Source organism: Carcharodon carcharias, chromosome 15 (genome assembly GCF_017639515.1).
Source record: "Carcharodon carcharias isolate sCarCar2 chromosome 15, sCarCar2.pri, whole genome shotgun sequence".
Classification (NCBI taxonomy): Eukaryota; Metazoa; Chordata; class Chondrichthyes; order Lamniformes; family Lamnidae; genus Carcharodon; species Carcharodon carcharias.
This window is the reverse complement of record NC_054481.1, coordinates 21,448,456-21,475,288: the sequence shown is the minus strand read 5'-3', so window position 1 is coordinate 21,475,288 and position 26,833 is coordinate 21,448,456. Positions and strand designations below refer to the sequence as shown.

The 26,833-nt window shown below is 42.8% G+C and overlaps 1 protein-coding gene across 1 annotated transcript in view; it reads right to left on the bottom strand.

Annotated features, from left to right (window-relative positions):
- caskin1 (CASK interacting protein 1) overlaps positions 1-26,833 on the bottom strand; it is a 651,886-nt gene that overhangs the window by 462,018 nt on the left and 163,035 nt on the right. The gene's annotated exons all lie outside the window — the stretch shown is intronic.

The following is a 26,833-nucleotide window of genomic DNA, read 5'->3' as shown; positions in this document are numbered from 1 at the left end:
GAAGACCCTGAGATAGTTTGTCAGATAAAGCTCCAGAGAAAAAAGCCTGGAAGCTGAAGGCAGAGACTTTGCTATCCAGTTTCAGCACATAAGCTCCATAGCCTGCAAAGGTGAGCTAAATCTTTGAGTTCCAGGCTTCAGCTAGTCCTGAGAGCCCCTTTTACTAGTCCAGAGTCAGAAGCGCCATTTGAACAAAACTCATCATAAAACCTGATCCCTGACTCCAAGCCTCAACACGTGGCCTTTTGAGTTTAAAAAAAATAATTAAATTACTCAGCTTCTCAGGAACGTCCAATTCGTAAAACAGGAAGCCTGCGTTGAATTTGAATGCCTCACTACTTGCAACAGTAACTCGCAGACAACTGACCCATGTTAAAAAAAATTTCTTCCAGAAGGTGCATCACCGCCATTTTGCGGAGCCCACCAAACCGACAAATGTGGGAAACCCTTTGTACTGCAGCGAATAGTGACACCATCTTGAAAGCCTGTAAGCACTTAAAGCTGTACCCACACTTTAAACATGTTTAAAATGGATCACAATTGCACACTTCCAACTCCACTTGGACTCACCCAAGGCCCACACCAGTCACAAAATTGGGATCTTTGGAGGAAAAGGTTTTTAAGATACAGCATTGCTTCTGGTTTAAATAAAAAGTCAGAAGAAGGGAAAATAAACACACTTCTTTACTCAATAGGGCCAATTGCAGACAACATCATTACACAACAAGATGTTAATGAGTAAAGTGTCAAATTTGATGAGGTTTTAAAATCCTTTCACATTTATTTCAACTTGCGATCCAACAAGTATTGGAAAGAGCTAAATTCAATATAAGAGAGTCCAACTGCCTGGGAAGCCTGCTGATTCCTTCATAAATGATGTTATGACTTGATCATGTGGTTGCAACTGTTTTGCAATTGATATTTTATTTCGAGATGTGTGCCTTGAATTAAGAACTAATAAGACTACCGTGACTTCAGAGGTTTTTAGAAAACTAAGTGAAACATTTATTAACAAAAGAAAATATTTCAAACACATACATAAGTCTACAAATTACTACAATAGTAACTACTAAAACCCCTAATTAATCTGGCTCCCAATTACACCTTCATTAAGGCAACAGTAAAAACGAATAGATTTAAACAGACCCAGACAAAGCAAAACTCGCTGGACAGGCAAATTCAAAGCGAGTTTTCTCAGCTTTGGTTCCTGTAGACAGCAACTTGATGCACAGATGTTGGGGGCTTTTCACACTTGTGTTAGATCTTAGAATGCCTTCTCCTCTTACACAGCCTCATCTCCTTTATGCATGTTTCTCCCTTTTAAATGCAAATTACATTGTTTCCAAATGTTTTTGCAACTTTACTTTTCTCAATATAAATCTTTCATAGATTATATCAATAAACTTTGGCGAAAAATAAACACATGGTTTGACTTAGCTTCTTCTGGCCAGGTGTAACATCTTATGGTCTCTTTGAAATTCAAACTACTCTAAATTATCTAAAAATGCAAATTTTCCTTACGCCTTCTATTCTAAAACTTCAGCCATGTTTATGTATTTAGCATTTCAAACCTAGTTTCTTGCTGATTACTCAAAGTCTCCAAGCCAGCTGGCTTCAATTCAATTACATCCTACACACACACATACACAGAGAGAAACTAATCCAAACCCCAGTATTAACCTGCCTTTTATAATAAATCATATTAATATTATGAAAATTATTATATTTTCATGACAATGATCTCTATAGGATGGCAGAGGGGTTTGAATGAGGAGATTTACAGTCTGACCTCATCAGAGACAATGTAGCGATGAGTGTTGCAGACAATTCACCCTCTGATCTCCAACAAGCAAAAGATGATTTACCCCCAGACAAAGAAATCCAGGTCATTAAGACTGTCTGAGCTACATGAGCAACAGAGAACAATCCTAACAGGAGAGAATACAACATAGGGCAGAAGCCAACCTTCAGTCCAGCTTAACAGGTGAAATCCAATTCAGGGAAAGTAACTTCTGAACCGCCCAGCAGAGCGACCTTGCTGGAGCTGCAGTGCGAAGCATCCTCACAGGAGAGTTCAGTGTCCTCGGAATACAGCCCAATGCTTCCACTGTAACAGACAGGGACAGTTTTGTAAACTGTGCAAGTCAAGACCTCAGCATCGCACAGATAGCCCAAAGGTTATCCATGGGGTCGAGACTGAAAACCCAGAAGATACACAGCCATGCTTCTTGGGTGAGGTCAAAGGTTGCGTTTCTTCATTTTGGAATGCTGACATCTCACAAATGTTAAATTAGGTTCAGGTGCCAGTGTGACAGTCCTGTCAGACAAGGGCCCATGGCTCAAAGACCTCTGGCTTTGAACGACGGACATTCCACTTTACGGGGCAGGGGGAGTCCGGCTCCTGGTCATTGGCATGATCCTGGAACCACTGAACTATGGCAGCAAACAGATCATTGAGCTGATTTACGTCATCTATAACCAGCCTTCCTCTCTTCTGAGCAGAGGTGCCTGCATCGCCGTGGATCTCCTCCAGACAGCGGAGATGTCAAGACTACCACTGTCATTAGCCAGCCAGAACAACACAGTCCTGGGTACTCAAGAGTATTCAGTCTCAGATTTCACCTTCAATCTCTCTTCTCTCTTTGTGAAGCAGGTTTGTCCATTATCATTCCAGTTCCTGGAAAATCCCCAGTGGCCAGACCAACCTACCACCCACGAGATTACCTTGACATCTCCAGTGGATGTGGTACCAGAGAATGATCTGCAGTGCGAGAAGCCTCTATCTCCAACTACGATGATGGTCCAGCTGGTCGACACAGCAACTACTGTGCACACACTGCAACTTCTAGCCAGCATGCCACAATCACAAGGGATGGTGGAACCTGGTGCCAGTCTCTCACCATCGATAACAAAATGTAGAGGTGAGCGTATCACTAAACCTTCTTCTCGCCACAGGAACGCTCTGCCTCAGCCTCAGAGAGCTTCGAGATGGCCCACATTGAGAAAGAAGAAGAAAAAGCAATGCCAAGGAGATGAACACCATCTTCGTCCACCCTGCAAGAAACGATCAAGAGTGACAGCAACCATGCATCAACACAACAGCCAAACCGACTGGGTGTGATTCAGCATAAGGCTATGGAAGCAAAGAATGAAAGCAGTACCAGTCCAACTTCCCAGCCAACAGCAAGGACCATAATCAACAGAATGAGATGTGGAACATTATAAAGCCTTTAGGCCACCTGAACCTCAAACTTCAAGGAGTCAATGGGGTAGTGAGAATATTGTAATAATGCTAATATAGTAATAGCAATAATGTTGGAGTAGCATTAAGACAGTAACAACAAGATAAATGCATAAGACTAATAACAATGTAAGACATGAAGCAAACTAACGTAACTTAGTATCCATGAGAAAAGGACTTGGGGCGAGGTGTACTATAAGGGTCTGGTGCACACAAAGTTAATATGGGACTGAGTACAGGAGCACCCATACAGTAATGTGAGAAGAAACATGACCCAGACCTAGTGTCAGTTGATGTTGAGCAGAGACGTGTTAAGACCTAGATGTGGAGATAGCTCCTTTACTGTATATATGTATATAGTTACAAGTAGTTAATAAAAACTTGCTGTTAACATGCAGAAGGTTATGAAGATTTCTTTAACAGACACATTCTGTAACCAATATCATTACAACAATTTATATGGTACCTTTCAGAACCTCTAGACATCCCAAAGTACTTTTTAAAATGTAGTCAACCAAGCATGCATTGTAGGAAATGCAACAGTCCAATACGCATAGCAAGATCCCACAAACCACAATGAGATAAAGGTTAGATAATCTGATGCTAATGTTGATCGAGGGCTAAATGTTTGTCAGGACACTGGAGAGAACTTCCCTGTGTTTTTTCAAATATTGCCATGCGACCTTTAACACCTATCCCAAGAAGGCAGACAAGGCCTTGGTTTAACATCTCACCTGAAGAACAAAAACTCTCAATAACTCTGACAACGTAGTGCTCCCTCAGTGCACTGGAGTGGGTCAGCTTCGATGTTTGCCCTCCAATTCCTTGAACTTGAACTCTTGACCTTTTGACTGAGAGGAAGGAGTACAACTAACTCAGCCACAGCTGACATCTATATGGAGTTATTGATACAGGTCTCCAAAACTTTCCGGGGAGGAATTCAGAACATAACCAACAGTCGCTGTTCCAGCAAGAAAATCAGGAGAGATCCCACAGCGATCTCTTTAACGTGGTGTTGAATGGCTTTTGACTTTGGGCACTGTTCTTTAGTGTATGTTTTCTTAGAAATATATAAGAACTTCATATCTTAATGTTGGAGTTTGATGGGATAACCTAACAGTCTACAGTGACGATTCTGCAGAATGCTGATGCATCAATCATTATCAATTGCTGCATTTACAGCTATGCTCACTCTTAATGACAGCATACAACCGCTCTTTGATTAGATCTGTTTAAAAACTGTCAGCTCCTGGGAAATTAGTTCCAATGAGGTTATCTGCGGTATGTGAAATCGATTATTTTTCTGACATGTGCAAGACAGCAAGAAAAGAAGAGCAAGAAAATGCATTTAGATAGCAACTTTCATGTCTTCAGGACATCCCAATGAGTCACTTTTGATGGGTAGTTGCTGTTCTAATGTAGTGAACACGACTGCCTTACAGTGACATGTGATATTTCATATCTGCCCAAGCTAGCACACAGCACCTTAGCGTGACATCTTGTCTCAACGACAGCATTTCTTCAATAAAAGTGACTTTGCTTAAAAGCCCTGGAGGAAGGCTTGAACTTACAACATCTGACTCAGAGACACAAGTGTTAGCGCAGGGCCCAGCCTGCCACTTCACTTATCTGTTGTGTGCCAGTCAAAGCCACATACAATTGCAGAAATAAACATAAGTAAATAAACCCTAAATGGCATGTCTTGGTATATGGTTCTTTATATGCTTCTACAAGATATTTAGAGGGAAGTATTTAAGCACAGGAAACCCAGAACAGTGCTGTCAGATGTTGTAAACAGCAGGGTGAGAGGACCCACATTCAGGATTATACAGGAAAAATTTATGACAGAGAATATGGAATATTTTTCAATGCATTACAGAAACAGAAACTACAATAGCTTGCCAGGTAGGGTGATTAAAACTGAAATGTTGGACAGACTTAAGAGCCAGCAGGATGTTGAAACAAAGAGATTGTAAGTTTTGATACCTTGGAAAGAGGAAAACAAATGAACCAAAGGGCTTTTTCACCTGAACACATTGTGATTAGATCAATGGTTTACATTTCCATCTGACTTTGGATAGTCAGAGTAAATGCGTTCTGGAATTTGGGTTGCAGATGAGTCCAACACAGGCCCTACCTAACGTCTACACACATCCACCTTCCGGCACTGGGGTGTGGGAAAGCTGCAAAATAATACCACCTTTCTAATTCAGGGCCCTTGAGGCTACACAGTGTTCTAACCTCGACTGCCATGCCTACTGAGATCAGTTAATTCAGCACAGACCTTTCCTGTCTGTGAAATTCAGTTCATAAGAACATAAGAAATAGAAGCAGAAATAGGCCTCGTTGAGTCGGTTCCACCAATCAATAAGATCATAGCTGATCTTCTATATGAACCTTTCCCGCTCTATTCCCTCATCCCTTGATTCCTTCCCTTAGTGTCCACAACTCTATCGATCTCAGCCTTCAACATACTCAATGACTGAACAGCCAAAGCTCTTTGAGGTAGAGACTTTCAAAAATTCACAACCCTCTGAGTGAAGCAATGTCTTCTTATCTCAGTCAACAACAACAACTTGTATTTATATAGCACATTTAACATAATAAAACATCCCAAGGAGCAATTAACAAACAGAACTTGACACCGAGCAACATAAGGGGCAGATGACAAAAAGTTTGGTCAGAGAGATAGGTTTTAAGGAGTGCCTTAAAGGAGGAGAGAAGATTCTAGAGGCAGAGAGGTATAGGGAGGGAATCCCAGAACTTAAGAATTAGGCAGCTGAAGGCATAGCCACCAATGGTAGAGCAATGAAAATCAGGGATGCTCATGATACCAGAATTGGAGGAGCGCAGATACCTCGGAGGATTGGAGGAGATTACGGAGATTGGGAGGGGCAAGGCCATGGGCGGGGGGGGGGGGGGGGGGGGGGGGGGGGGGGGTTTGAAAACAAGGATGAGAGTTATAATATATTTTTTTAAATGTTGATTTATCACTTCTCTGCACAGATTCTGGCTGACCTGCTGAAGATTTCCAGTGTTTTCTAGACAAACTTTCAGATTTCCAGCATCTGCAGCATCTATCTTTTGCTGTGACCAGCAGTTGAACTAGTGACCTTAAAGGTCATAGTTCAGCATCACCCCTCAGAGTGTATCTGAGCCATTTCTTTCCTAAAAGCAAAAAACTGCGGATGTTGGAAATCCAAAACAAAAATAAAAATACCTGGAAAAACTCAGCAGGTATGACAGCATTTGCGGAGAGGAACACAGTTAACGTTTCGAGTCCGTATGACTCTTCAACAGAACTAAGGAAGAATGGAAAAGAGGTGAAATATAAGCTGGTTTAAGGGGGGGGGGGTGGGACAAGAAGAGCTGGATAGAGGGCCAGTGATAGGTGGAGATTGCCAAAAGATGTCATAGACAAAGGGACAAAGAGGTGTTGAAGGTGGTGATATTATCTAAGGAATGTGATAATTAAAGGTAGAAAGCAGGACGAGCAAGGTACAGATAGCCCTAGTGGGGGTGGGATGGGGGGAAGGGATCGAAATAGGCTAAAAGGTAGAGATAAAACAATGGATGGAAATACATTTAAAAATAATGGAAATAGGTGGGAAAAGAAAAATATATATAAATTATTGGAAAAAAGGGGGATCGGAAAGGGGGTGGGGATGGAGGAGAGAGTTCATGATCTAAAATAGTTGAACTCAATATTCAGTCCAGAAGGCTGTAAAGTGCCTAGTTGGAAGATGAGGTGCTATTACTCCAGTTTACGTTGAGATTCACTGGAACATTGCAGCAGGCCAAGGACGGACATGTGGGCATGAGAGCAGGGTGGAGTGTTGAAATGGCAAGCAACAGGGAGGTCTGGGTCATGCTTGCGGACAGACTGAATGTGTTCTGCAAAGCGGTCACCCATCTGCGTTTGGTCTCTCCAATGTAGAGGAAACCGCATTGGGAGCAGGGAATGCAGTAGACTAAATTGAGGGAAGTGCAAGTGAAATGCTGCTTCACTTGAAAGGGCCCTTGGACGGTGAGGAGAGGGGAAGTAAAGGGGCAGGTGTTGCACGTTCTGCGGTTGCATGGGAAGGTGCCGTGGGAGGGGGTTGAGGTGTAGGGGGTGATGGAGGAGTGGACCAGAGTGTCCCGGAGGGAACGATCCCTGCGGAATGCCGCTGGGGGTTGAAGGGATGATGTGGATCATCCTCTGCCATTTCCACCAACTCCAGCATGATGCCGCCACAAAACACATCTTCCCTTCACTCCCCCTCCCCGGCGGCATTCCGCAGGGATCGTTCCCTCCGGGACACCCTGGTCCACTCCTCCATCACCCCCTACACCTCAACCCCCTCCCACGGCATCTTCCCATGCAACCACAGAAGGTGCAACACCTTCCCCTTTACTTCCCCTCTCCTCACCATTCAAGGGCCCAAACACTCCTTTCAATTGAAGCAGCGTTTCACTTGCACTTCCCTCAATTTAGTCTACTGCATTCACTGCTCCCAATGCGGTTTCCTCTACATTGGAGAGACCAAACGCAGACTGGGTCACCGCTTTGCAGAATACATTAGTTCTGTCTGCACACATGACCCAGACCTCCCTGTCGCTTGCCATTTCAACACTCCACCCTGCTCTCATGCCCACATGTCTGTCCTTGGCCTGCTGCATTGTTCCAGTGAAGCCCAATACAAACTGGAGGAACAGCACCTCATCTTCCGACTAGGCACTTTACAGCCCTCCGGACTGAATATTGAGTTCAACAATTTTAGATCATGAACTCTCTCCTCCTTCTCCACCCCCTTTCCGATCCCCCTTTCTTCCAATACTTTATATATATTTTTCTTTTCCCACATATTTCCATTATTTTTAAATGTATTTCCATCCATTGTTTTATCTCTACCTTTTAGCCTATTTCGATCCCTTCCCCCCACCCCACCCCCACTAGGGCTATCTGTCCCTTGCTCGTCCTGCTTTCTACCCTTAATGTCACCTATTATCACATTCCTTAGATAATATCACCACCTTCAACACCTCTTTGCCTTTTGTCCATGACATCTTTTGGCAATCTCGACCTATCACTGGCCCTCTATCCAGCTCTACCTGTCCCACCCGCACCCACCCCTTAAACCAGCTTATATTTCACCTCTTTTCTATTTTTCCTTAGTTCTGTTGAAGAGTCATACGGACTCGAAACGTTAACTGTGTTCCTCTCCGCAGATGCTGTCAAACCTGCTGAGTTTTTTCATTTCTTTCCTATATGCTTTATCTTGAAGGGGAAATAGCTCATGAATACTATTGACATAACTGAGTGGCCAGTGTCCCTGTCACAGTGACGAATACTTTGTGAGTTGATCAATGGTAACTGCCTGGTTTTATGTGTATGTCACCCGGTCCATCTTTCTATAGTTGGTTTGACTTTCTCCACTGCTATCAGGGGATTGTTAAAAGTGTAAATGTACAACGCTGCTCCTGCTGAACTGCTGCAATGACATTACTGCAGCAAAATGGTTGAACCAGCTCCAGAACAAGACAGTCAAGCATCGTTGTTTTTGCCAGTTCAGGCTGTTATTAGGGCTCTTGGGGCGGGTGTACCATGGCCAGAGATGCAATAAAAAAAATAACGACGGCAAGTGTGAAATCCTGTACAGCTGAACAACAGCCTTAATGAACGATTGCGTCTCCAAGCTGAAGACCTTGATATCTTGATGCTAATTGACAAGTGTATGAAACTATTTGCCATTAATATGGGACAAAGTGCTTGCAAGTCTCTGCAAATTGTCTCAAAACCCTTTCTGAAAAGTTGTCTGATCAATGCTTTCTCATTAAAAGCTGTGTTTAAGTCAGTAATGGGCTGGCAAATTATATTGATTACGACGGAGGTCTCTTAAGGGTCCTTTACCTACATCCCCAATTGGTTCCCAACGTTCCTTAATGACTTCATTGATTTACTGTCTTCAAGTGGTCGCTTAACTGTTGCAGCAACTGAATGTGGGGCCTTTGTTATCTGACCAACATGGCAGTCTCATGTCCTCACAATTCCAAGAAGGAGAAGAAAAAGCAGATTGTAATGTTTCAAATAATGTAGCTTCACTTGGAAAAGATGAGCCCTGCCGCTATTATTGTTAGCAACACTTCAGCCAATCTCTACAACAGTACTAATGGAAAGACAAACTGCAGCATTCCCTGATTGTCTCAGTAAGGGAGGGTATTGACAGGAGGCTGAACAGACAGAAGACTAATTGAGGACTGCAGAGTTTGCCAATCTGTTGCTAGCATGGCAGAATGCAGCTTTAATGTCCACTGAGAAACTGTGCCAAGGTATTTATTTCTGTCGATCACTGCCAGCGAGAGATCGTTTGGTTCAGTAATTTCATTGTGCAACTTGAGCAATAAGAGACAAGATTCCACTGTGTTTTAGAGAAGGAGTCTCACCTATCAATACTCTGTTTAGGAACCAAATGACAACAAATATTTGCAATTTACATTCAACAGCCTTCTTGGGATGGATGCTATTTTGTTATTTTTTAGAAGGTTTTTAGGTCGTGGGTTACAGTTATACAAATAAAAGCAAAATACTGCGGATGCTGGAAATCTGAAAGAAAAACAGAAAATGCTGGTAAAACTCAGCTGGTCTAGCAGCATCTGTGGAGAGCAAAACAGTGTTAACATTTTGAGCCCATATTTAAGTTTCTTTAGAGCTCTGAAGCTATTCTGGCTGATGTAAATTCCTGTCCAATAAAAGAAGACTCCCCAAGCTGATGACAGTTCCTCAATACTTAAAACAGCTTATCCTCCTTTTGCTCAACTTCACTGGTGGCTCTCTAAACCCGAAGGATTGAGATTTATACCTTTTGTCAACTGTCCATTATGCAAAAATGTCTCCTTTCAGATCTGCAGCAGAAGAACAGATCGCCTGAACAAACACTTTCTGCCCATCTCAAAAGGGAAAGAAATGACACTTTGTTGGGATCAATTGGCATATGCGGATCTTCTGACAGTTTCAGCTCCCTCTCCACCCAGTGGCCGCCCCCAATCACCCCAGCCCTGTTGCACAAGGTCTACTTTCCAAGGCTAATTTTATTTAGTGTCACTTTGGTCCAGCATTTGTGATGTGTAACAATTGATTTGAAAGAATGAGCTGCCATTACGATTGGCCTTTTGCTCATTGATACAGAGAGATTGGTGTCACATTGTCTCATATCCAGGTCGCTGGACCTGATTTTATACACTTTGTTTAAACTCAATTCTCCCATTTATCAATTGAACTTTCATTAGAATCTGGCAAAAAAAATTATGAAAACAGTGAAAAACCAAATTAACACCAAACTCTGCAGTTACAAGATTCCACTTTATTCGCCATGCATAAAATACATGATCTAGGCCAACACTTGTAGAGCTCAACCTAAAATACAACAGTTTCCAAAGGGGCCTTTTGCCTTTTGCTGCTGAACCATTCTTCGAATAGTTCCGTGAAAACTTCAAATGTTTCAAGTAATGTTTCTTATGCACTCATGGGATTTGGGCATTGCAGGCAAGGCCAGCATTTATTACCCATCCCTAATTGCCCTTGAGAAGATGGTGGTGAGCTGCCTTCTTGAACCACTGCAGTCCATGTGGTGTAGGTACACCCACAGTGCTGTTAGGAAGGGAGTTCCAGGATTTTGGCCCAGCGACAGAATAATGATATAGTTCTAATTGAGGATAGTGTGTGATTTGGAAGTGAACTTTGAGGTGGTGTTATTCCCATGCACCTGTTAGATGTTAGAGGTCATGGGATTGGGAGATCGTGTCAAAGAAGCTTTGATGAGTTACTGCAGTTACTACAGTCTAGAAAGTACATGGTATGCCAATGGTGGGAGGGGCAAATATTTAAGATGGTGGATTGATCAAGTGAGTTGCTTTTGGTGCTGAGCTTCTTGAGTGTTGTTGGAGCTGCGCTCATTCAGGCAAATGGAAAGCATTCCTGACTTCTCCTTGTAGACGGTAGTAAGGCTTGGGGAGTCAGGAGGTGAGTTACTCAATATGGAATTCCCAGCATCTGACCTGCTTTATTTCTACATGCTTGTAACCTTGTTACAGTGTTTAGTTGTGGATGATATGTATGCTTTCCAGGAGAAACTGAAATACAAAACCTTTCCACATTTGACATTAAGTATCCTAATCAAGCATTCACAGGGTAGGTACAGCACAGGAACAAGAGTAGCCCATTCAGCTCCTCAAGCTTGTTTCGTCATTCAGTCAAATCATGGCTGACCTGTGCTTCGTTTCCATTTGCAAATTATCTTGGGATACACTCCAAAGCTCCATCTGCACTACTTCAATGGGGTGACATTCTACTTAATGGTAATTCTGCCAAAAGCGGGAACTGCCAACTTTGACCTTCAGTTCCACTGGGTGGTATTTACACCCATTTGTGACTTTTAACACAATGAAGCCAATGGAAATAAAATTGGAGGGAGATGCAAAATAGGCTGCTGACTCACTATCATCTGTTTTGCCCTATTACACAAAGTCAAAATTACCCCTATTCTCTTTAAGGGATTGTGAATTCAGGATGTGCTACTTGACCATGCCCTACATGAGTCTCCTGTGATTTCTGAAGCTCAATACCGAGAGAATGTGCTTTGTCCCAGAACGTTTCTGTCAATCAGTCTCCAGGTCGTCTCACACTGAGAAGGTCATTAAGTAATGACTGCCCTCCCAAATTCTATTCTTGTCTGCTCACAAGTGATGGTTTCATCGGCTGGAGTCTCATTTCATGCAGTGACTGTATTATTTGCCATTTACTTCCCCTTTTACAACACCCGCACAGGGCATCCTTCAGTCAACAGAAGGAGCAACTTGCTGCTCTATATTGTGAAGGGCACAGAATCGAATGACCCTTAACCTCCTGGCTGAAGGACTATCAACTACATAATTTAGATCCAATTGTTCAAACTGCAGGCAGAATGGAAGATTGAAAACAAAAATGCTGTGTCATATTTCATTTGGACTTATCCTGCTTGTCAAGCTTTGCTAGATGATAAGGTTAATACAGGGAATGATCTCATGAATTCAATCCATTTGAAAAGGTGCTGCAAACTCCTGGGTCTACTGGATTATAACAGCAATTTCTGGGCATCTTGACTTGAAAGTCCCTGGAGTGGATTGGTGGGACGGGTGTCATGAAGCAGATTTTAATGTGGGACTAATTGCTGACAAAAAGCATGGAGAGAGTAGCTGGGAAGAACATTTTATATATTTTTTTGTTATGTCTCACAGATTAAAGTATAAAAGAACAGTCCATACAAAGACTTTCAGTTGCAAAGCCACAATGCTTAAAACCAATGTACAGGCACCCCCTTAGCAATGATACAGGACTACATGGGTCTCAGATAAAACTTGTGTTTTAGAAGCTGGTATATTATGAATGAAATTTTATTTCTAATGGGCTCCTTGATACCAAGCTCATTTGTGTACCAGGTAACTCTGATTCCCATATGTTTCTTAGTGTGTTTGGCACAAGCAAAGTACTCTAAGAACATGGCAATTTCTGGATGACAAAAGACCAAGGTCCATCCAGTTCACCTTCTCCCATCCTGGCAGTGGCCTTGCGCAATGAATAAAAAGGGATGAACTTGCATTTATGTAGCGCCTTTCATGGCCTCGGGACATTCCAAAACACCTTACTGCCAAAGAAGCACATTTAAAATGTAGTCACTGTTGCAATGTAAGAGAAAAGCTCCCACAAACAGCAATTTTTAAAAGTTCATCCTCAGGATGTGAGCATCGCTGTTAGGGTCAGCATTTGTTGCCCATCCCTAATTACCCTTTAAAAAGGTGGTGGTAAGCCACCTTCTTGAGCCGCTGCAGTCCATGTGGCAAAGATGCTCTCACACTGCTGTTAGGGAAGGAGTTCCAGGATTCTGGCCACAGCGATGATGGAAGAACGATGAAATATTTCCAAAATCTTCTCCCATCTGGTTTGCTTGCGCCCTAATGTGGTACTTACTAACTGGCTGAATGGATGCTTGCATTTTTCAGCACCGCTCTCCCTCAGATAGGATAATATGGAACACAACAAACCAACCCTGCAAATAAATACACAGCACGACTTTGTATCGAACCTTAGTTAGACCACACTTGGAGTACCGTGTGCACAGTCCTGGCCATTTTATTCTAGAAAGGATATAGAGGCACTTGAAAAGATGTAAAAAAGGATTCACAAGATGATACCAGGGCTGAGGGTATATGGTCATAATTGTACTTATCAGGAAAGGCTGAAAAGGCTGCACTCTTTTCTCTGGAAAAGAGGGTGAGAGAAACCAAGTCGAGGTCTTCAGAACAGTGAAGGGGTTTGATATGATAGACATAGAGAAGACAATTCCACTTGTTTGGAAAAGCACAATCAGTTGCCATAAGTATGATAGTCAACATACAATAGGGAATTCAGGAGAAACAAAGAGTAGTTGAGGCAAATCGCATAGATGCATTTAAGGGGAGGCTAGATTATTAAACGTGAGAGAAAGGAATAAATAGAAGGTTATGCTAATAGGGTGAGATAAAGAGGGGTGGGAGGAAGCTCATATGGAGCCTAAACACCAGCATGGATCTGTTGAGCCAAATGACCTGTTTCTGTGCTAAAGATTCTACATACTTTGTTATAACTTTGAAAACTTTCCTGTGATGATTTGGATTTTTGTTTGTTTAAGATAATATGGCAGATGCTGGAAGTGAATGAACAGGCTGGAACATACTGTCGGGCATCTGTTATTGTTGAACAATATTACACACACACATATATATATATCATGGTGAGCTTGTTAACACAATTCCCACACACCAAACCATTTACTCTTCATTTATGTCACAATTGAGAATTTAAGTTCAGTAGTAATCTTCAGTAAGTAAGCAGTGATCCTCATTGCCTTGTCCTCAGATCCTCTGAATATGCTGATCAGAGACAACCCCCGAGTATGGACATAGAATCATTGAAAATTTACAACACAGGAGGCCATTCAGTCCATCGTCTCCATGTCGGTCAACGATGAGCTTCCAGCCTAATCCCACCTTCCTGCACTGGGTCTGTAGTCTGCAGGTTTGGCCCTTCAAGTGAAGTTCCAAGTACTTTTTAAATGCATGGTGAGGATTTCTGTGCCTATTACTCTTTGAGCTAGTGAGTTTCAGGTCCCTGCAAACCTTTGGGTAAAAAAAGTGTTTCCTCATTTCCCTCTAATCCTCCACTGCTAAGGAAGATAGGTCATCCCTATTTACTCTATAGGCCCCTCATAATCTTAGAAATCTCAATGGAGTCACCCCTCAGCCTCCCTGTTCCACAGAAAACAAACCCAGCCTATCCAGTCTTTGCAATAGGAGGAGGGATGAGTGACGGTAGGATTGCTTTGCAGTAGCATTGTAAAAATGTTTGTGTGGACCTGCTCCGTGTTGGTATTTGTCATTAAAATGTGAATGGATTAACATTTGGTACAGATACCAACCAATATTTACAATGTAATAAATGTAGGTGCATACAGTGAACTACAAGTCCTGGTCAGGACAGAGATGGTTGGGTAATTGGGTGATTTTTGTTATCCAAATGAATTAAGGGATATGGAGCAAAGATGGGTGTATGGAGTTAGGACACTGATCAGCCATGATCTCATTGAATGGTGGAAGAAAGTTGAGCCTGGAGACCACACTGCTGTTAATGACTGGGATTTATTTGACTCAATGCATCTGTGTAATGTAACCATCTGCCACTCATTTCACTTTGCTGGAGAAATAATTCTGCTTTTATCGGGAGACTTTGCTGGAATTTCTGTCATGTGTTCTGTTTGCTGTAGTTTGCAGGCCCTGGCTGGAATCTTATGTTCTCGCTGGTGGTGGCCTTGGAGGTGGGAAGGGCGTGTACTTAGGTGGAAAGGTGACATGTTCGAGCCCTGCTGCCTTTCCGCTTCTGCCAGAATTAAGTTCTGGGTGGGGAGGCCCATGGTTGACCCTTTCACCCCGCCGCCAATTGAGGCCATTAAGTGGCCAACTAATGACCACTTAAGGACCACATCCCTCTGCTGCTGGTATTAACCCAGCTGCAAGAGAGCCTGTCACCATGCGGCATGTACAGCAGCTAAAACTGTGTGGTCAGCTTGTCACTTTCATGGTGGGGGGATACCTTGATCAAAGGCACTCAGTGTCTGATGAAGGGTGTGGACTTTTGCCGTCTATTTAAGTAGACTTTGCCATAAAATAGACCATTTTCTTCAAGTGCTGCTGCCCCCGCTACCGAATCCATCTCATTGGTTAACACGGTGTTGTCAATACTCACTTGGTAAAATTTAACAAACCCTTTACAGTTTTGATATTTTAGTTCTGTATTAGGCAGTGTACTCACCCCTCTGAGCTCTCCACAATTGTTTTATTCACTAGCTCTCACTATGCCCCATATTTTACTCCATTACTATGTCATACCTTTAATGAAAAGAAAATGCAAGTGTCTTTTTTCATACCAGTGATGGTGCCATTCTTGATCTTGCCATAATGGGATGCTGAATTGTCCATGATCCCTCCCTCTCTGGTCTTCTCTCCCTTTCTCTGAAGTAAAATTTAGTTTTTACTCGGCAATATTCTTTACCAGCATTCACTTGAGTTCAGTGCTTATTGACAGATGATTGCAAAATTCCATGCAAGGCTCCCTTTCCCATGCAAATCCAATAGAATGATGAAACCCCCATTTTGAGAGAACACTGGCATCTACCCGGCTATGTGTAACATTGCCCAGGTATGTCCTGTCCACAAAAAGCAGGACAAATCCAACCCGGCCAGTTACTGCCCCATCAGTCTACTCTCCATCAACAAAGTGATGGAAGATGTCATTGACAATAACCAGCTCACTGACACACAGTTTGGGCTCCGTCAGGGCCATACACTCCTGACATCATTACAGCCTTGGTCCAAACATGAACAAAAGAGCTGAAAAGAGGTGAGATCAGAATATGACTGCCCTTGACATCAAGGCAGCATTTGACCGAGTGTGGCATCAAAGAGCCCTAGAAAAACTGGACTCAATGGGAATCGGGGGAAAACTCTCCAATGACTAGAGTCATGTCTAGCATAAAGGATTTTGGCTGTGGTTGTTCGAGGTTAATCAGCTCAGTCCCAGGACATTGCTGCAGGAGTTCCTTAGGGTAGTGTCCTCGGCTTAACCCTCTTCAGCTGTTTCATCAATGTCCTTCCCTCCATCCTAAGATCAGAAGTGGGGATGTTTGCTGATGATTGTACAATGTTCAGCACCATTCGCGACTCCTCAGATATTGAAACAGTCCATGTCCAAATGCAGCAAGACCTGGACAAAATTCATGCTTGGGCTGATAAGTGGCAAGTTACATTCATGCCACCAAAGTGCCAAGCAATGACCATCTCCAACAAGAGGGAATCCAACCATTTTGCCTTGAGATTCAATGGAACTAACGGGCAGGATCTTGCCCTTGGATGGTGGGCAGGCCCCACCGGCTTGAAACGGGGCCCGCCGCCATTTTAAGTGGGTGGGCCAATTAAGGCCCACTCAGTGGCATCCCCGATGGGAAGCACTATGCGCTTCCTGTGAGGGGAGGGGGAGAGGGAATCCCCAGCTGTCAAAGTGCGCTCTTATGCGCATGCATGTGAAAGAGCGCATTTCTCCCTGAGGCAAAGTCCTCCTGCTGTCCGCCCGCCTTCCTATAAATTTAAATGGACCAGGATGACATTGGGGATTCCTCCCGACGTTATCCCGCATCATTTTACCTTTGTTGACCGGGCCCCGCCCCCAAATCACTGAAGGGAAAATCCTGGCCAACATTGCTGAATTTCCTACCAATATTCTGGGGGTCATCATTGATCAGAAATTGAACTGGACTAGCCATATAAATACTGTGATGACAAAAGCAGTTCAAGGGCTGGCAATTCTGTGGCAAGTAACTCATCTCCTGAAATCAGGAGTGTGATGGAATATAGCTCCAACTACACTCAAGAAGTTTGACACCATCCAGGACAAAGCAGCTGACTTGATTGGCACCCCTTCCACAAACATTCACTCCCTCCACCACCAACGCACAGTGGCAGCAATGTGTACCATATAAGATGCACTGCAGCAACTCAGCAAGGCTCCTCTGATAGTACCTTCCAAGCCCAGAACCTCTAGCAGCTTGAAGGACAAGGGCAACAGACATTTGGGAACACCACCACCTGCAAATTTCCATCAAACCCACACACCATCCTGACATAGAACTATATCGCCGTTCCTTTGCTGTCGCTGTGTCAAAATTCTGAACTCCCTTCCTAACAGCACTGTGGGTGTACCTACACCACACGGACTGCAGCAATTCAAGAAGACAGCACACCACCACCTTCTCAAGGGCAATTAGGGATGGGTAATAAATGCTGGCCTATCCAGAGACACCCATTTCCATGAAAGAATAAAAAAAAATAGATCACATTCAGGATAACCAATAGAAAGGCATTGTACTGCATTGTTGGGTTAAGGTAATGTCATAAACCTTGAGAATAAAGCTCAAGCTGTTCAGAGAAATAACTTGCATTATACAGACCAGGCAGATCCTAGCTCTGGTCACTGGTCTATGTTTAGTTAGCTAGTTGTAGCTAAGGCAGCAGTATTGGTGTTTGCTATTGTCCTCAATAGCCTTAGTCTAGATTGGGCTGAGTAGTTGGGTGTTGGTGAAGAGACGTGGGAACATAGGGCGAGAATGAGATCAGTCCGGATGGTGATGCCCTCTACAGTTAAGAAGCTTCATCAACTGCATAAAGATGAGTTTATCATCAGAGGTAAACATAAGTGAGGGGAGTGAAGTGTGAATTTCATGAATCAAACCACTTTGAGCATAATGCATTGTGAATTGATTTGGAATCCTGGGTCCTCAACAATAAAGGGTTTCTCACTGACTGTCATTTGTGCATAGCTGTTCTTATGGGGAATGTCATATTTAATGAATACTATTGCCCACTGTCTGGGTGATTTATGAACCTTTTCCTAGGTCCTGGCAACAGAGGGTACAGTTGAAATGAAATCTTATACAATCAGTTGATAACTTAATTGCTGCCTTGCTCTGCAGTTATGTAACTGGATCACTCTTATCCTTATGTGGAATGGCTTGAATTTCCAGCTTCCAATTGTCTTGATAATTTTTATGAAGAATTTAAATCTGGAGAACACCCTACGCCAATCCTCTCCACTTGCCTGCTTGAGTGCAGCTCCAACAACACTCAAGAAGCTCCACAACATCCAGAACAAAGCAGCCCGATTGATTGGCACCCCATCCACCACCTTAAATATTCACTCCCTCCACCACCTGCGCACAGTGGCAGCAGTGTGCACCATCTACAAGATGCACTGCAGCAACTCACCAAGCCTCCTTCGACAGCACCTTCCAAATCCATGGCCGCTACCATCTAGAAGGTCAAGAGCAGCAGGCAACTAGGAATACCACCACCTACAAGTTCTCCTCCAAGCCACACACATTCCAGACTTGGAACTTTATCACCATTCCTTCATTGTTGCTGGGTCAAAATCTTGGAACTCCCTCCCCTAACAGCACTGTGGGTGTTCTACACCACATGGGCTGCTGCGGTTCAAGAAGGCAGCTCACCACCACCTTCTCAAGGGCAACTACTAATGGGCAATAAATGCTGGCCCAGCCAGCGAAGCCCACATCCTGTGAAAGAATAATTTTTAAAAACCACTATGCTCCAAAGGGAAAAAACAACAGCTTCAGGGATAGCAGTGATCATGAAAGAACGGTCATTGGCACTGGTCCTGAGACTCCAAGGGATTCTCCCAGTCTGTTGTCGCTTAATCTTTCTTGCTCAAGTTGGCAAAGAGAACTTCACTCTCCGCCTGTCTTGATCCCATGCTTCATAGTGAAAAAGCATTAATATGAAGGAGAAAGTGCCAGTGTAACACTCTTTGTGCCCATTCTGAATGTTATACCAATTTAGTGCTCGATATGGACAGTTTTTCATTCTGGATTCCTGAATATAAGATCTGCTGTTCATCTTCTGTCAAGTGATGCTCATATTAACGTTTCATTTAAAAATAAATAAATCAAGGGGCATGATATATTTTTACACACACTGTTTAGTGCTTTCTTAAATGATTTCCAATTGCCTTTGTCATTTGTCCGACTGTAGAATACATGCTTTAATGGCAAGTAATGGATGGTATTCGCTTTGGGTAATGACTAGGACTGGACCAGAACTCAACAAAAGATAGTTTTCAATACTCTTTTGTCCTAGGAGCCAGAAAGAGTTAATGCTCTTTTCAGGAAATTGTATTCCTTGTGCTGACACTGGTCCAAAACATAGAATACGCTGCACAAAAATAGTTTACTTGTAAGAGTGGAACCCAGCACAGAAAAAAATTGTAAACTCCATTTCTCAGCTGGCAGTGACATGTGACCTCTCAGAGTAATGGCTGCAAGATTTCTCAAGGTCAAGGGTATCCAACCCATCACCCTAGAAATACATGTATTTCCCAAACATTTGCAACCAAACCTCGGAGCCCAGGTAAAGGACCTCCAAATCTGTAGGAACGATAGAGGCATGACTCACCTCCTTACAACTCATGTCTTTTCTATGTCATTAACTGGATGAAGAAAAACTGCACCATTCACAAAAACTTGCTGGAAACAATACCGCACGGTCTTAATCCCATACTCCTGGGTAATATCTCATTGCCTGCTGCAAGACAGCTCTTGAAGGAGAGACACTTAAAGGAAGTCTGCATCTGTAAAGCATTATGATCATGAGATGGAGGCAGGCAACATGAAAACAAGTGCAGCTGCCAATCTGGTTCCCTCATCACTGCGAACAGCCCTTGCGTGCAACGCGCATCCATAGGGCTTGCTGCGAGGCTGGATATGGGCATTAGAGTTTTGGATGGGCTTCAGTTCATGCAGGATGGAAAACCAGCATTGGAATAGTCAAGTCTAGAAAGAATAAATGCACAGAAGAGAGTTTCAGCAGCAGCATTGGCAAAGATAAGCAATACTACAAAGATGGAAATAGGCAATCTTTATGATGGAGAATATAGGGTCAGGAGCTCAGCTGATGGTATATCAGACACCAAGGTTGTGAACAGTCTGGTTCAGTCTCAGACCATAGACAGAGAGAAATGAATTCTGTAGCTTTTGGTCACCTGACCTGATATTTCTTGAGTTAACTTGGTGTCAAATTTTATTTGATTATGCTCTTGTAAAGCACCTTGGGATATTTTACTACATTAGGGGTACTAAATAATTGTGAAGTGTTGTTGTTGTTGAGAGTGATGCGACTGGAGGAGGAATTAACCAGTCTCAAAGGTTGTGGCCATATAAAAGGAGACAAGCATTGCAGCTCTTGGTAAGATACAAAGAAAATGCTGGGGGAGATGAGAAAAGAAAGTGAGAGGGAAAGTGCCAAGATAAGGCTTGGTAAAGATAGGGAAAGGGAGGGCACGGTTACTTTCAGCTTCTTGTGGAACTTCAAAGTTTTTGACTCAACCGCCAGTTCTTCCCAGCTGTGGCTCAGTTGATAGCACCTTCACCTCTGAATCAAGCCTTATAATACAAATGCACAGCACATCCAGTACTTGACTGGGCTATGGTGAATCTTTGTATTCTGACAAATAGCACAGCGAGCTTGTGCCCAAGCAACAGTGCTTCAAGGAATGGTAACGTTCACTTTCTGTCATGCGACACTGCCAAATTGCCCAGAAATTGATGTTTTTGCAATCTTAAAAGCTAGGCCCAAGTGTCACTATATAGCAGGTGAAGGCCCCTTAAGGTATCTTTAGTCATGCACTTGACAAAATATATAAGAGCTGTTTGTTACAATATAAAAAGCACGTTTTTGAACCAAAATTGCATAATTCCTCAACTGTTCTGCACTTAAGTACCACAACATATAACATACTAATTCTTTGTACTAACAAGAATAACATTTTAGACCTGGTGTGATAAACATCAACGTTTCCACATGCCTTACTTTAGACGTTAAGTTATTATTAGCCTACCTACTTTGCCTGGCCTACTCTAGTTATAGAATGACCTGTATGTAAAGTAGATCAGAAATGACAGAAGCAAACTAGGAGATCCTCAAACTAAAGATAATGGCAAATTTCATATGCATATTTTCTTAAGCTACAGAGCATCGTATTTAATTAGATACCAAGTTTTGAGTACTTACCCAATGTTTGACCACAAGGGCTTTCTAACAAAGATGGATTTTTTGGATCAGTTCAATTAAAAATTTAATTGGAAAATTAAATTAGATTGTTTTATATTGTCAAAAATGATAAGCTTCAAAGAACCATGACTTTCTAAAAGGATGTTCATAGTTGAGATTTGAAAGGATGTAACGACTGCAGATGTCAGCAATATAAATAAAAAAGGAAGACTTATATTTACATGTATTAACATAGAAGATGCCTCACAGAAACAGGCCATTCTGCCCATCTTGTCTATGTCAATGTTTAAGTGTATTTATATTTATACAGTTTTTTTTTACATTCACAGGATGTAGGCATTGCTGGCAAGGCCAGCATTTTTGTCCATTCTTATTGTCTATGCCTTTGAGAAGGTGATGGTGAGTTGCTTTCTTGAACTGCTGCAGTCCATGTGATGCATGTACACCCACAGTGCTATTAGGGTGAGAGTTCCAGGATATTGACCCAGTGACAGTGAGGGCAATATAGTTCCATGCCAGGATGGGTGTGACTTGGGAAGGGGGAATTTGCAGGTGGTGGTGTTCCCACACATCTGCTGTTTTAGATGGTAGAGGTTGCAGGTTTGGAAGGTGCTGTTAAAGAAGCCTTGGTAAGTAGCTGCAGTGCATCTTGTATATAGTACATATTGTTGACACTGTGTGCTGGTGGTGGAGGGAGTAAACATGCAAGGTGGTGAATAGGATGCCAATTAAGTAGGCTGCTTTGTCCTGATTGATGTCAAGCTTCTTGAGTTTTGTAGGAGCTGCACTCATCCAGGCAAGTGGAGGGTATTCCATCTCACTCCTGGCTGGTGCTTTGTAGATATTGGACAGGCTTTGGTTGTCAGGAGATGAATTACTTGCTGCAGAATTGCCAGGCTTTGATCTACTCCTGTAGCAGCAGTATCTATGTAACTGCTGCAGTTAAGTTTCTGGTCAATGGTGACCTCCAGAATGTTGATGGTGGGGATTGAACAATGGCAACCCCATTGAGTATTACAGGGAGAGGTTAATATCTTTCTTGTTGGAGCCTTTCATGATCACATAATGTCCCAAAGCACTTTACAGCCAATTGAATACTTTTTGAAGTGTAGTCACTTTTTTAATATAGAAAACACAGCAGCTAATTTGCATACAGCAATCTCCCCATACAGTAATGAGATAAATTACCAGATTATCTGTGCAGTCAGGTATCAAATGGTTCCCACCAGTATGAAACCATGTGTCCCCTCTATTTCACTCATGGATGGCAGCCACGGACTTCCATGTGTTGGTCCATGATTATGCTTGGCAAGATATTGCAGTGGCTTTCCATTGCCTTCTGCAGTTCTGGGTAACCAGGAAACTCTTCAGCTCTTATCACCTATCGCATTATGAATGCACCTTCCCTGGACATCAAATCATGGTGTAGGACTGGAACCCAGAACTTCTGGCTCAGAAGCAGGGATACTACCACTGCACCACAAGACCTTTCCCTGTATCTTCTTCAGGTACCATGTCCTAAGAGGGCATTGTCAATAATGGACTTCTACTGGATATGTCCACTTCAGTCCAGTCCTGAAGTGGGATTTGAAGCCAGGAATTCCAGCCTAGAATGTGGGGCTGCTACCACTGCACCACAAGACCATGTTTCCCCCTCTATCTGTTTGCCAGTAATCATATCTCTCATAGCACTGATTTAACATGGTCTCATGTTGAATCAAACAGTTCCAAAGCACAACAGAGTGCTTGCCTTTATGCTACAGTGTAACATTGGTGAAAGCGAGTCAACGGCTCATTTTACATTTTACATCTGTCTCCATTTTAATTGGTACTATCCACTAGAAGCAGCATTATGGACACAATCTACACAACTCCACTGAAAACTGCAGAATGGCACTATGACTATTCATTGAAGCATAACAAATAAAACCCTGCATGAAAAAACTATTGCATTCATGAACATGCATCACTGGATTTGCCTATGTGATATGTAAAAGAAAAATAATGTACACGTCACTACAGTGCTTGTACCATATTCTTCTCTTGGACCCATGACAAACACAATAATTTAAAACGTGTTTGACATTGTTTTATGGGAACATTGCTGTAATCTAAGTGTCCCCATACTGTCATCACTCAGAACCCACACTTGGATAGATCCATCATTGGACATATGTCAAAAATTTGAACAAGCCCCAATCCCACCCACAGGAGAAGATTAAAGTGCTTGCCATTATTGCAAATGGTACTGATTTTTAAAATCCTTTCCTGTGATATGGTTGTTGCTGGCAAGGTCAGCATTTGTTGCCCATTCCTAGTGACCCTTGAGAAAGTGGGGGTGGGCCACTTCTTGAACCACTGCAGTCCACATGGTGTAGGTACACCCCACAATGCTGTTAGGGAGGGTGTTCCAGATTTTTGGCCCAGCGATAGAAAAGGAATGGTGATATAGTTCCAAGTCAGGATGGTGTATAGCTTGGAGGTAAACTTGTAAGTGGTGGTATTTGCATGTATCTACTGCCCTTGGTATGAAGCTCAGGGTCATTCTTATGAAAGACACGGGTAAGTGTTGAATACCTGTCCCTCTTTGATGTACAGATATTACAAACAGCACATACTGGAGTACGATGAGATCAACCATGTGGATCTTGGCGTATTAATGTAGGACAGATCTGCCAATAATGCAGTAGTGATAAGGATTACTCTTGCTAAAAGACTCCCAAAATTCAAACAAAACAAATCAGCAACTAAGAAATGAGTGGCAGGGCCAATGTTGTTAGATTGGCCTGGACTGACAGCCCCCCATCACTGGCTGAAATGTTAGGGTGGTGTGTGTGCTGCATCAACAGTGGAGAAGAGGCTCAGCAAGATGCCAAAGAAACTCTTCTTTATCCCATCTTCTGTTTTCAATCATTACAGGAGCTATGAGGAACCGATCAATCAGCATGAATCCATAATTTGAGCATACACCAGAAGTAAGTCCCAGCCTGTATTCATGGCCTGAATTTTTGCAACAATGGAAAGTGTCTCTGGCTTATTCAAAATGGTGCCAGAGGCCTGAGTCCAGAAATCCCACCCAGCACCTGCCATTTTCACAGGGGTGGGGCATGTGGGAATGGGTGGGGGCGGGTTGTAGTTTGCATATCTGTGGTTCACGGGGGCAGCTGCACATGTTAAAGTACAGCTGCCTTCAGTCAGATCCAAGTTTCACTGGTGGGATGACCATAAGACATCTTGTGCACTTTAGGCTATCAGGAAAATGTCTAAAGTTAATAGAGCTCTTGGGCAATATAGGGCGCCCTTTTAGAAAGGTAGTGTACCCTTTTGAATAGATCCAGGGACACCTTTGAGAGAGGTGAAGTCCCCTTGACAAAGGTAAGTTGCCCTTTTGGATAGGTCATTTGCCCTTTGGGATTGTTAAAATTACACATGAATATGCGTAAAAAGTGGATAAACTCAGAGCTTTCAAGAGAGCTGTCAAGGGAGCTGTCAGGGGAGCTGTCAAAGGAGTTGTCAAGGGAAATGTCAAAGCTCATTGGAACTGTTAAGCCATTAAGGTATTTAAATCTTCTGGCCTTGAAATTTTTTTTAAAAAAGCCTGCGGTTAAAAAAAATCAGTGCTTGCTATTTTACTCTGTCTATTGACATAAGCTTGAGAGTTGTCATTATAGGATTTGTGCTGTATGACTGATTTCACAATGATCATTATCACTGTCAGTTCACAGTTTGATTGACAGTTGCAGGTGGTTATAAAGTCTTTGATGTGGTACCATAAATTCAAATGCTTGTTGTTATAATGGATTAAGTGGTTGAATTATTTTAAATGTAATGGATGGGGGTTTTATCAGCAAGAATTTTTTTTAAAATTGTGAATTCATCAATGGACACTTAGAACTTTATTTTATTTCTTCTCAACATGGGTCCTAAAGTCTGCCCATGATGGATACTAGTTGAGTTGGAGGGTACAAGGGCAAAAGGTGGTAGGTGTGTGGCATAGATTGGCATGAGTCAGCACTAAGTTTATATTGGGGTTCTAAAGGGCCATGGGGTTGGTTGGAGGGGCATAGGTAGGCATGGAGGGTATGAGGGGCCATTGGCAGGGTGCATGGGGGCATGAGGTGGCATGGGTTGGCATGGATGGGGCATGGGGATTATGTGAGTGATTGAAGCTAGAGGACTGTTTTTCGTTTTACTGTTTTTATCTTGCAGCTGGGACAAAGTGTCGGATCATCAAGGCCGTCTTCGCACCCATTGCGGCTGTGCACCTGGCAGTCCTTGCTGCTTCTGAACTACTTCCTGGAGCAGAGGGCAAGACCCCTGTTAATACTTGTCACCCTTGCCCCCCTCCCAGAACAAAAATATGACCATCCAGGGCACATTGCCCTGAGTCAGGTTTGTGGAGCTGGGAATTTTCTCAACCCAACTCGGGAGCAAAAATTCAGGCCTATGATGGATGGTATGCAGGGGACAAGTAGGGTTGGCTGGGAAAGCTAATCCATCCCTTTCTTCCTAAAGGCTGGGGTCTATTAAGGGCCTCAGCAGGAATCCCATCAGCTGGCATGAATTCGGGACCACAGATGGTATAAAAGTTAGAATTCGTGAGAAGGCCCTCAAACATGATCCTTTCACATGTGCTCTTCCCCCAGAATTTAAAGGGCCCAGATTAGTCCTGAATTGGAAATCGATGTCATGTGATCCGGTCTTAGTTTCACTTTTTGCTTTTGAGTCTCTGCTGCTGATGACTTCAAGCTTTGTATCTCTGTATAACTGTTTTCATGTGCCTGGTCTTAATAAATGAAACCACAACATGTTTACCCAATCCCTAAAGAGTGGTTGGTGCCTATATATCATCATAACAACATGACAGAAATCAGGCTTTTTGTTCCTCTTCTTAAAATAATGCCATGGGATCTTTCATGTCCACCAGAGAAGGTTAACAGGGCTCTAGTTTAACATCTCATTTGAAAGACAGCACCTCCAACAGTGCAGCCATCCTTCAGTACCAAGCTAGAGCAACAACCTTGGCTTTGTGCTCAAGTCTCTGGAGTGGGACTTGAACTCATGACTCTCTAACCTGGAGACTAGGGTACTACCCTCTGAGCCACAGCTGGATCCAATGTGGAGTCCTTTGCAACTTTTGTAAGGCTGTTTCAGGACCACTTCAAAGCTATAATTTTTGTGCAGGCTTTTCAAATTGTTTAAGCATGTACTTGTTATGAAATTGACAATGGGCTCTGATTGTCAGTAAGCCATGGGTACTGTTTTTTTAGATGGTATAATCCCCTTAAATATGATTCCTCCTTTCCAACAGCATGGAATGTAAATTACATTTAATTTAATCAGCTCAAATATATTCAGAGCTAATACCATGTTCTATTACAGTACAGTGCAGTTCCTCAATTTAGGTCA